This window comes from Polistes fuscatus, unplaced genomic scaffold (assembly GCF_010416935.1).
Source record: "Polistes fuscatus isolate 324 unplaced genomic scaffold, CU_Pfus_HIC Scaffold14, whole genome shotgun sequence".
NCBI lineage: Eukaryota > Metazoa > Arthropoda > Insecta > Hymenoptera > Vespidae > Polistes > Polistes fuscatus.
The window spans coordinates 779,923-791,969 of NW_025113042.1; the positions used below are offsets into that span (position 1 = coordinate 779,923).

General features: G+C 38.9%; 1 protein-coding gene across 1 annotated transcript in view; it reads right to left on the bottom strand.

The window, feature by feature from the left end:
• The window catches only part of LOC122514149 (POU domain, class 6, transcription factor 1), a 129,596-nt gene that overhangs the window by 103,812 nt on the left and 13,737 nt on the right, over positions 1–12,047 (bottom strand).

Genomic DNA, 12,047 nt, shown 5'->3' on the forward strand with positions numbered 1-12,047 from the left:
GTTGCTCTGACGTCATCAAAACCTTTTTCTTTTCTTTCTTATTACCAATTTCTTATTACCAATCACGCTTACGTTCATTTAACCAAATTTAATGAAGCGCAAGTAAAGTAATTTATATGCATACATTTTATCTAAACTTTTTGTATTTTCACTTTGGCAACCTTTCGGGGTAGTCTCTCGTTCTAACTAAGAACCACTGACCATCGAATTTCTCTTTTCCTTTGAGGAAACACCAACAGCAAAGTGCAAACACCGTAGGCACGGTGACCTTACCGAAGGAAGTTCTTAATCCCTGTGGCCGACTAACGTTCAAACCCGCCGCGAGCGGATAGTGGATAGTTACATCTCGACACGGAGATACAGGTAACGCCTGTTTACAGATATCAGGGCAAACATTAATACAAAGTCGTCTTAGTACACGCTCGAGGATTACTCTATCTTTGCTAAGACTGAAATGGTTAGAGACTTTAGAAATTTCCGGCTTGAGTAGGGAGTATGTAGAGAAATTGTCATTGAATAAAGGAGAGAGAGAGAAAGAGAAAAAAGGATAGAACAAGAGACTCTAATTAAATATTAACATCGTTGCAACGATAAAATATTATTTGCCTTGACAATAGTGTTAACACGTTACGATAATCGTTCTAATCTAAATATTCCTCACGTTCATCAAAAAACAAAACAAAAAAACACTGATGAGATCCAAAAAGTAAAACTTATAATCGCATAAATAAAAAAGAAAAATAATATAACATTGAAAGGATGAGAGAAACATTCTTCACAGTGAAGAATCGGTATCGTTGGTCATCCACTTGGTGAGCTTTGCCTGACGAGTAGTTCCAAGACAAACGCGTACAGACACGAGCACAGTCTCATCCCTTTCAACCCTATACTTAGGGTGACCATCTCATTTATATAGTAAAACAGACTCGTGCAATGGTGAAGCAGGAACGGGAGTTGAGTTTGTTTGGCGAGTAAACGTTTGCCGACGACACCGCCGGACACTGGTGCCGAGCTCGCTCTGGTCCTTGGTACAAGTCTGTCGGAACCACTAGGAGGAAGGGTCAGAGGAAGGTATAGAAGGAGGAGCTATAGGAGGATGAGAAGGAAGGAGGGGATTTAATACTATCTCCCTGGATGAACAGTGGTGGTCAAATATCACTTTGCCAAGTGATTCCATGCGACGGTATTAATGTGTGTCCCTTATCCCTTTTGAATTTATTCTCCGTTTTGAAAATCTTTACGGATAATAATATCAGTCGAAACAAAAATAATAACTTCTTATCTTTTTCCTATATTATCAAGAAAAACAATAATTTTACTCCCGAGTAAATGATTTGAGACGATCCAAACATAAGAAACAAAAAAAAAGAAAAGAAAAAAAGGAAAAAGAAGTAAGTGAAAAAAGAAGAGTAGGAGGAGGGTGGGGGGGGGTAAAAAAGTGAAAGACGTGACAAGACGAGGAAGAAGAATGAAGGTCGTGCGTAAAATTCAAATACATCGTGACTGTAAATCTATCGATAAATCCTGCCTAGGTTCCTCGTGGTGACCACATTTGCTTAGGGATAAGAAGCAAAGACAAGCGAGCGAACGGTAGGAGAAGAGGGGTGGCGAGGTGTAAGTCTGTAGGGCAGTGAGGAATGGCTTGGTCTAGCGAGCCTTTAGCCCCGGCTTAGCATATACTGGAAACACCATCCCCTATCCTTCGTGTCGGGGCCAAGTTATACCCGCAAACAGTCGTACATTAGTGCCTGCAGGAGTCCTGCAGGATTTATAAGGGACGCCCGCGGGTGTACGGGAGGCTATGCGGCCGTCTCCCAATGGTTAAAACTAGAGTGTTGGAGAGAGAGAGAGAGAGAGAGAGAGAATGAGAGAGAGAGAGAGAGTCGATCGAATCGAGACGCAAGAGGAAACGGAAAGGGTGATCCGTATATCTGAGAGCTTTCAGGAAACGCGATATACATGAACGAGTAGATGCATCGGTCAGTTTGTGGTAATTCATCTCTCTCACTCTCTCTCACTCTCTCTCCCTCTCTCTTCATCTTTCCCGGTGCTTTTTCCGATACTTAGATAACAATTATATAGTAACTACTAAATGATTTTCTCAAGTATAGGACGAAGTCTTGTCGGGTGAATCTGTTCGGGAACGTTCCTTGTTGTTCGGCATGAGTCCGTTAGAAGGTTTAACGAGCGATCGGCAAGTGGAGTTCACGAAAGAGACATCGTCGATGAGTGTGAGAGGAAGTATGACGACGAGGAAAAGGAGGTGGCGGCGAAAGCGGAGGCGGTGGCGGAGGCGGAGGAGGGAGAGGAGGAAGAGTGTAAGGGGCTTTTACGAGTCTCCAAGAGTTCGCTTTGGTGGAGGAACACGTTGCTCGAGGGTTGGAAGCATCGGTAGCGGAAGGGAGATCTCGAGTAAGGAGGAGAGCTTGTTGGGAGTCTGACTAGGAAGAAGAGAGAGATGGAGAGAGTAAGAGAGAGAGAGAGAGAGAGTATAGCGGAGCCAGTGGTCAGCACACTTGGTCGACCCTACTTCGCTAACTAGTTTAATGATATATGTTGAGCTACAAGCACCTTGATTAATCGTTAACTAATGTTGGACTTCGTAGCGAAGCAGCAGAAGCAACCGTACCACTACTACTATTACCAACGACGCCGGGGAAGAGGGAGAGGGAATAAACGGAAGAAGAAGGAGGAATAAGAGAAGGAGAAGCTAGAGATAGAAGGTTGAAGGGAGGAAGGTCTATGCGCTACCGCAATACTAACCCTTACCCTCGTCGAACCTACGAGACTCCAAACTCGAGACTCGATGCTCAAACAGAAATCTAATCTCACTCAGTGCGAATAATTTGATTTATAGTCGATGCCCGGTGTCGCCGGAGCAAGAGGCTTTGTAAAAGGAACGACGCAAGGAAGGAAGGACGGAAGGAAAGAAGGAAGGAAGGAAGGAAGAAAGGAAGGAAGAAAGGAGGGAAGAGGAAAAGTGGGGAAAAAAAAAGAGAAAAGAAATATGGACGAGAGAGATCGGCCAAATCTGAGTTTCATGCAATTTGTCCGAACGAGTGAACACCAAGAAACCCGACGAATTTATGTCCCCTCGGTGGAGCACCCCAAGTGCTGGTCCATTTTCAACATTGAATTAATTCAGCATCTTTCTACGATCGCGTTTCCATGTTCGATCATCAGGACATTGATCATTCCTAATTCGCTTATGGCTTTCGATCAATTAAGTTGTCGGCCGTCCGCACGAATCCCACCGATAGATGTCTAGGCAAGAATAAACGTTACCCTCCATATCGCGCATAGATAATAATGAATGCGATTCTCCTCCTGTCTAGCGTATCTCGTCCCAATCGATATCACTTCTATTTCGAATTTCTATACGAAATATCCAGTGTGATATTATCACGGAATCGATTTATTCGCGGTTTTAACAAATTCTTTCGAGATTAACAACCGGCCAAAGTCAACTGATGAATATTCCACGCGTATGTTTGATAATTAAGTGGAAAGGTAGAAAAACGTTATTATCCATTGATCTAAGGCAAATTCGATCAATGTGCCGAGTAGCGATCATAATGCCAGAGGATTAGTACAAGAATACAGCAAATGGATTGCACGGGTGTTACGTAGGATCGAAGGGGTGGTCTAAAGTGGGTGGCTCAGGGATGCAAGACACCGTGAAATTACCAGCAGAATCTCCCATCTCCGGAGAGGGTGGCTGGGATAGGGCGGGGGTGGTGGAACGGACTCTCTGTCCACTCCGCGCCCTGCGACCACTGGCCAGCGGGTATTTGTCTTGTCTCCTTGTTTATGAGATTCAACATTGTTATTTGGCACCGACGGGGAGTTACTCCGTACCGTGTGACCAGTAGTTTCCGGAGAGTTTCCTACTTTAAAAGCTACGCCGTGGTACGCGATTACGCCTCCCCCGCGACCAGACCCCTCTCACCCTACCACTATCTCCCGTTTGCTATCACTACCACACTACCACTCTTCTCTTCTCTACTCTTCTCTTCTCTTCTCTTCTCTTCTCCTCCCATTCCCTATTCTCGACTTATCCGCACTGCTTTCTGACTCGCGATCGTCTTTAATCACGAATACTGCAAAGTCCTTGGTAGTAAGCAAATTTCATTGTAAAAATTAAAAAACGATGTACTCGGTATACGTCCAATTATTATTACAATTTCTAATCATTTATAATCTAAATTTTCTAGCAAATTAACTTATATAATAAAGAAATAATATAAATAGTTACCTAATAAATATATAAAATTTTATAATTAAAATTATACTCTACGAGCACTATCCAGCATATAATATATGATATATAGGTGTATGAATGATTACAAAATTACATATAAATTGACTGTAAATCATTAAATGAGATTTGATATTAATAAAAAAAGAAAAAGATAAAAAGAAAGAAGAAAACGAAGATAAGATATCTTTTCCTAACTTGCAATCTCGCACCTTGCCGTGCTAATGTTTCGCCCACACGCACTTCTCACGGCGAGACATCATTTAAGGCTTCTCATTAACGGAATGGTCGATCGACCCGAGAGAGAGAGAGAGAGGGGGGAGAGAGAGAGAGAGAGTGCATTAACATAGTGCTGGTTGAACGTTATCACAAGAACTGGCCAATCCATTGGACGTCCTTAAATTACTCTTAATAACGGCGGCACGAGACGGGAGAGTTTCTTCGAGAGGCGTTATCGTTAGCCGAACATGCAATTTTCAATTAAATATATTCCTCGTTTCGACAGCGGCTTATCGAAGCACAGCATTATACTACCAAACATGATATAGTTCGATAATTATCGGAATGGCTCGAGTAATAAGCGACTCCTCGATACTCCGATTCTCTCATTTAATGATTCTTTGATCGATTTCAATTATTTATTTTTCACATCAAGATACATTTACACGAACGATTTAATTTTTGAAAATAATTCATAAGATGAAATACCAAAGATAAAAGAAAATTGTATAAATATATATATATATATAATTATATATAATTATATATAATTATTTATCAGCAATATTACTTTTTATAATTATAATTAAATTACTAAGAATAAAAAAAAAAAGCGACATTTTGTTTTGTTTTGTGTTTCTAATTTAGATTTATTGCAAATTATAAGATTTTTGTGTATTTACAAGATGTTATAAAATTTCATTTTTATTATCGACTTTATTAGCTTATCTAATTTCATTTAATTTCACGGTATACTTGAGAAAAGGAAACACGTCGTCTGTAACATCCGGCGACGTAGTTTCTCACGACAGCGTTTAGAGAGTACACGAGTCGCGTAATTGATTGATCGTTCATAGAGAAGAGGATCGTTGGATCGCGTCGTAAGAACAGAGCTTTAATCAGTGTTTTCCAAATGGATTCTAAGAATCTAGTTAAGGAACGACCTGTGGTTAAATTAGTACCGACCGCCTACACCGAGGAGAAACATGCTAACGCATGCGCACGAACGAACCTATGACCGATAATGCTAAAATAGATGATACGCTGTTATTAAATTACGCTCACGATATAGTTATACTCACGTGCATGTGAGTTCATTAACGACAACAACGGAAAAAAAAAAAAAAGAAAAAAAAGAATCCTTTATTAAAATGACGTAAGAGGAGAAATTTAATTTTCGATTTTTATCAATCTAAAATTGTAAGTCATTAAAATGTATACGATACGAGCTAAGGTATATTCATTTAAACCAGAATTCACATTTAAATTTAATCGCTTTCAAATCTTCGACTAATATATTAAATAAAAATAAGAATAATTATACCCTGTCAATCTTCGCTACACTTTTTCATCTTACAAACTCTAATCGACTAAATGATTTATATAATATACACGTTGTAATAAATAATCGAGAAATATATCACACAATATTCCAATATAAAAACTATTCGATAAATTTGACATAGAAATAATTTGATACGGACAATATAAATCCAAACGATTGAACCTAATTTTCCTTGTTGACATATCTTGACCAGCTTATCACCGTACCGAATCAGCTTGGTCCGCCATTCTTGCGGAAATTCGCAATATCGACAAACGACGAGTACGTCGCTATCTCAAAGAGATCCGGGCAATTAATTTTTACAAGGGATGCAATGCGACGGTCGTTCGTTCGTTCGTTCGTGGTTGAACGAGAGAGAGAGGGACAGAGACAGAAAGTAGAAGTAAGGGAAGGGAAGAGGTTTAAAACACACACAAAAAAATAATAAAAAGGAGGCCAGAAGAATAAACAGTTCATCCTACGTACCGAAAAGAGAGAGAGCGAGAGAGAGAGAGAGAGGATTCGGGGAGGATCGACGATGAGTTATCTACCAACGGCACGCGTAGTTGTCAGGCAGTACGAATTCACCGACTGGTTGGCCGTAGCGCGGCCGCGTATAATGTCCACCGTCAATATAAACCGTCCGGATGCTTTTTCCTAAATTGACAGATTTTCAATTTAATCAAGTTCCAATCTAATGGAAAAAATGCCCGATCTATCGAATGTACGGGCGCGTTATACACGCTAGAATGTACGACGACGTCGGCCTCGGCGACGGTGGCGGGCTACGATATACCACGACGTGGATAGTTGGGGAGGGAGAGGGAGAAGGAGAAAGGGTGGTGGTGGTGCTGCTGGTGGTGGCGATGGTAGGAGAACAGGGAAGGTAGGAGGAAGGAAGGAGGAAGGGAGGTGGGGCAGATTGAAATGATACTTTTATGTTTAATCGCAATCGAGGACCCGATACGCGATTGTGCGAAGCCGCCTGACGATCTCGTAGATTAATCTATTGATAAACATTCCATCACTCTGCAAATACGATTTCTGACTATGGGTGGGGAGGGACAGGCATGAGAGGTGAAGTGGTATAGGACGACTGCTACGAGGAACGGGAACGAGGGAGAGAATGAGAGAGAGAAATAGATATATATTATCTTCTCTTTTTCTTTTATTCCTTTTAACCCTCCCTCCTTCCTTCCTTTCTCCCTTCAACCGTTTCTTTGCTTTTTACGAACGATCGGCTGTCAATTTTATTGGCCAACCTTTCGACCAGCTCCCAAGTATTACCTCCAACCGATTTACGCGATTTATAAAATCGTTCTCTGGAGATATCAATTGGCGATCCTGCAATTATGATTTTGATGGAACGCAAGTGCCAATGGAAGAATCGATCCAAAGGTGTCGACGGATTAGATTTAAAATACGGACCGAGCTTTTTCTTTCTTTCTTTCTTTCTTTCTTGATCGATCGATTTCATGTTACGCAAAGTATGCGCGTGCAGGAGAAATGAGATTTTTGTCCAGATACGTTTATGGATACGCGTAATGATTTAATAGCGGTCGTGCGTCTCTTATCCGAATCGAATGAGGATCGCGAGGATCGAAGGAAATTTTTTCTTGTCTTCTCCTCAATAACGTTACGGATCCTACGGATAATGAAATCGATGAATCAGCGAGATTACGTTGGATAAAGGATAGGTAGTTTGGTATCAATTATTTTTCATCTTTCTGACAAACATATGAGATGATAACTATTACGTAAGTTATATACATATATGTATTTATGAAGGCTGTAATTTCAGTGGCAAAAATTCACGCAGATATTTTATCTTACTTCGCCAAAAATTGGAATTTAATGTGTGTTTAATTACAAGAAAGAAAAAAAGATAATACCTAAGCGATGATACCTGCGAAAGAAAATAATAGATTGTTATGAATGTCATAGGAAAATACAAACGCAAACATACGCTAATTTTACTAAAATACATAACCAGTAACCGTATTTGAATTAGTTATATTCTATATATCTAATAGCTAGCTGGTTTTGTTCTGCTTCAGTTTCCTATCCGTGGGCTATCGGAGATGCAGACCGAGAGGAAGAGATATTTAAATCGAGACCGCGAATCCTAGTGTTCGCCACCGGTAATATTAATCATAATTGTGAAATCCGATCGAAACGCAATCGAGTAGCCACGAACTAGAGAATCAAATAATGAGATACGGGAACCACGACTAGCCGAAGTCCATACACAAGCTTTTTGACCAACTTTCAAATCGTTTGCCTTCGATCAGTTCTTCCTGACAGACGCATTTGTGCGTTAGAAACAGAGATAGAAGGGAAATAGGGAAAAAGAGATGGAAATAGAAAGAAAGGGAAAGAGGAGAAACGTGCCTGTAGGCCTTTGAGAACTTGCCAAGGATGTGTATGCCTTCTATATTTCTTTCCTTTTTTATTTTCTTTACTTTTATTTTATTTTCTTTATCTATTTCTCACTTTATCTTTCCGCGATGATGAAGATGCAAGAAATTTGAGATAGCAATCTTGCCAAAGTCTCTAAAAGAGACTGCTTCGGATGCAAAACTCGAAGGAACGATGCGAAAAGACACTTATGACGAATCCTCGCGCCTTTCTTGGCACGATCGAGAAGGGAACGAGAACTGAACTGTCTTTCGAGAGTCACCCGACCACCAGATTTGCTAAGAAGTTGTCTTGGATGCTGTAAGAGAATTTGACACTTCAATTCGTCCGATTGCATAACGGTGACGTCTTCATAAGTTATTAGAACGAAACACGTGTGTAAGTATACTGGATCATTTATCTCTTCGAATCTAACTCCAAAAGGATTTTTAATAAATTCCGAGACTATATTTTCGTTTAGAACAGAGAGATGCTTGCATCTCTACTCGAATAATAAATTGATGCTCGCGTTCGCAAAGGCTCGATTAATTGGAATTCCAGGGAAGACATTTTTTCGCATTCTGATGAAATTCATTCCTCTTTATAGAAGTATTTAAAACTTTTAGTTTCTTTTGGATGAAACTATAACGATAGGAAAGTAATAGTTGTTATCACCGGTGAGTACACAAACCAGAACACGCTGGTAACGCAGTATCCGTTAGTCAGCTTCTCTTCTTCTTGGTGGCTGCTAACAAGGCAGTAGACTTTTCTGAAAGGCTGCTTTTCAGCATGAAATATTCTCTCTCTTTCCTTTACTCGTAGATTGCAGCTATGTTCCTAACATTTTTCTCCTCTTCATCTTTCGAGATAGAGCAAGCGATGAACGAGTGGACGAGGGCATTAAGTCCGATGCGTGGCAAACTCCTGGATGGATTCTACGCATATAAGTATCCCTGAATCCATCTCTATCCATGTGTGGACTATCGTATAAGTGTGAGTGAGGTTTGCCGAGGGGATAATAGTATAATGGATGGACAGGGACAACGGACTAACGGATGAGACTGCTGTTTTCGAGATTCCCTTTCTCTCTCTCTCTCTCTCTCTCTCGCTCTCTTTCTCTTTTTCTTTTTCTCTTTCTCTTTTTAGTCGTAGGAAAGAAGCAATGAACGAACGAACGAACGAACGAACGAACGAACGAACGAACGAACGAATGAGCTGCCTAGTATCGGTATTATTTCCTTTTGTAGGTTAATTGGCATCATTGTTGTGCATTGTCGAAACGACTACGAATAATTTCGTCCACGAGATTAACGAATAAAAGCCGATCGGTATATATATATATATCTGACGAAAATAAAAATAAAATAAATTAAAAATGGAAACCCCTTTCTCTTTCTCTTTTATTTTCTTTTTCTAACTGTCATCTCTCGGATGACGAGCTAGATCTAAACAATATCTATTCTATATGAATGAATTGTTAATCACACACACAAATAGATGTTCTATTTTTTTTTCTGGTAGATTATTTTTTATCTATTTTTTTGTTTTATCTTTCAACGCCGAAATCTTTTCTTAACGCGCAAATTTAGAAAAGTTTGGAAAAATTGTTTAAAACCCGTATTTGTCGTGGAAATTGATAAAATTTCTTCAGATTTATTATATTATATTATATTTGCTTCTTTATACGGTCTAACGATCCTCGAGCTCATTTACCTTTACGTAACTCTACGCGAACGTGTTAGGTTTTATTTAATAGGATAGTTTTCACTTGGAGAGAAATTTGCTATCGTAAGATCGAGGAATTATGTTTAAAGTTATGTGGATATGGAATTATTTGCATACTGATCGTGAAACCTAAGTCTACGTGCTTATAATATTAAAACTTTCAGAATCTCATTATGCATAGTTTTAACCATTACTAACTACCAATCGATAAAGAAAAAAAGATTTTCTTAGATAATAGCATTTTTATTCGAATATATATGCAAAAATAAAATCAAATTTAAATAAATCGACTAATTTCGACCAGTACTTTCCCGTACATAATTAACTAAATATCTCCTATATTATAAATTTTACAAAATATTTAATATTATTATCAGATAGTTTATCTAATTTATTATCAAATTATCAGGTTTCTATCGACGAAAAAATAAAAATATTGTGATGCTAGTAAAGGTAAAAAAAACCATATATTATGGTAAGGGAAAACGATGGTCACGTTTTATCGAATTTTCTACATTCTCCGATAACCATAAAAATGTATTCTATCCATCTCTCTCTCTCTATATATATATCAAAGTGGAATTGATTTTAAAAAGACCGATCTAGGGTGATAGGGCACCGATTATCGAGAGCAAGCTTCTTCGGCTGAAAGTTGTATGCCGGCAGTGATTAGACTACTCCGCCAGTTGGAACGCGGAAGTCTTTCGCATAACGCTTAAGCAAATGTCTTGTAGACGCATAGGAGAAGTTGCATACCGCTGCCGCCACCGTCACCACCATCACCATCGCCACCAACACCAACACCAACACCACCAACAACGACACAACAACAACGACAACGACACGACGACGATGGCAATGCCGCGGGCCGTTAGAAACTTTGACATTCTAAGTCATAGATTTTCTCACGACTTTTGCCATACTAACGGGAGCAACTTTTTTCTGCCTAACTTTTCTTCCTGAGTATATTTTTGTCATATCATTTTTAATAAGATGCAAGAAAAAAAAAATAATCATGAATTAAATGTGAACTCATTGGATTTCTCGAATAATTTCAAATCTATGAGTTCGACAAAATATAAAAACAAGCAATTGGTATCGTATCGATACGTTGCGTTCACGTACAAAGTACAAGGACGATACGAAAATCAAAAGTTATTGCGTAATAACCATGAAAGGGAATGATCCGTTCGTTGACCCCATGTCCACTGATAGAACTCATTCGACACGCTTTATTTTGTACGTTAATTATATAAAGGTCAGGGAGAGATCATCGGCCGATTTAGGTTGGGACGCTGGACGACGTCGTCTACTTAATCGGTCAATTGCTTGTCATTGACACACAAAACCGTTGCTAACGACTATGCCGATAGCTACGAAGACGATTCAAAGTATAAGTATTAAATATCTACTATTGAAACGTTCTGTCTCTCTTATGATTAACAACATATTATTTCAGCGTATGAAAAGAAAAAAGAAAAGCCTTTAAAAAAATAAGGAATAAAGATTAAAATATGATAATGATTATAACATCTCGATCAGATCAGAGTGTAAAAGGCGAAAATATCTATTTCCACCGTAAATTTCGAACTCGTCCGATCTATAATCACCGTTCCAAATTTCAATTTATCCAATAATTAGACCTATTATCGACTTTAATTATAGAATATATGTTACACAGCTGTTAAATACTAACGATCTGTTCATTGAAATATTATAGCATTAGCATTATTGGTACTCAAAACATAATCAAGTTACATAGAATATGCGAAAATAAATATAAGTGAATAGGTAACGAACAAATGTAATAGTATTTTCTAACAAGTACCCGTATATTCAGGAAGTAACAAAGTTCTTACTTCGTCATCGACAATTCATCCTATTACAATTAATAACCAGTGGTACTATAGGAACCAAACCTGGTAGTAGGTATACAAGCACGAACGTTCGAATTTACGAAACGAGAACAAAATATATACTCGTAGACGAAGCTTGATCTCTCGATCCTTCTTCGATCGTACGTATAGACAGATGGAAATAGGTATGATGTAGGAGACGGGAGGGGGGAGGCTGGTGGCACCTGTGTTAAACTAATAACGTCGATAGTTTAGTAGTAGATTCGTC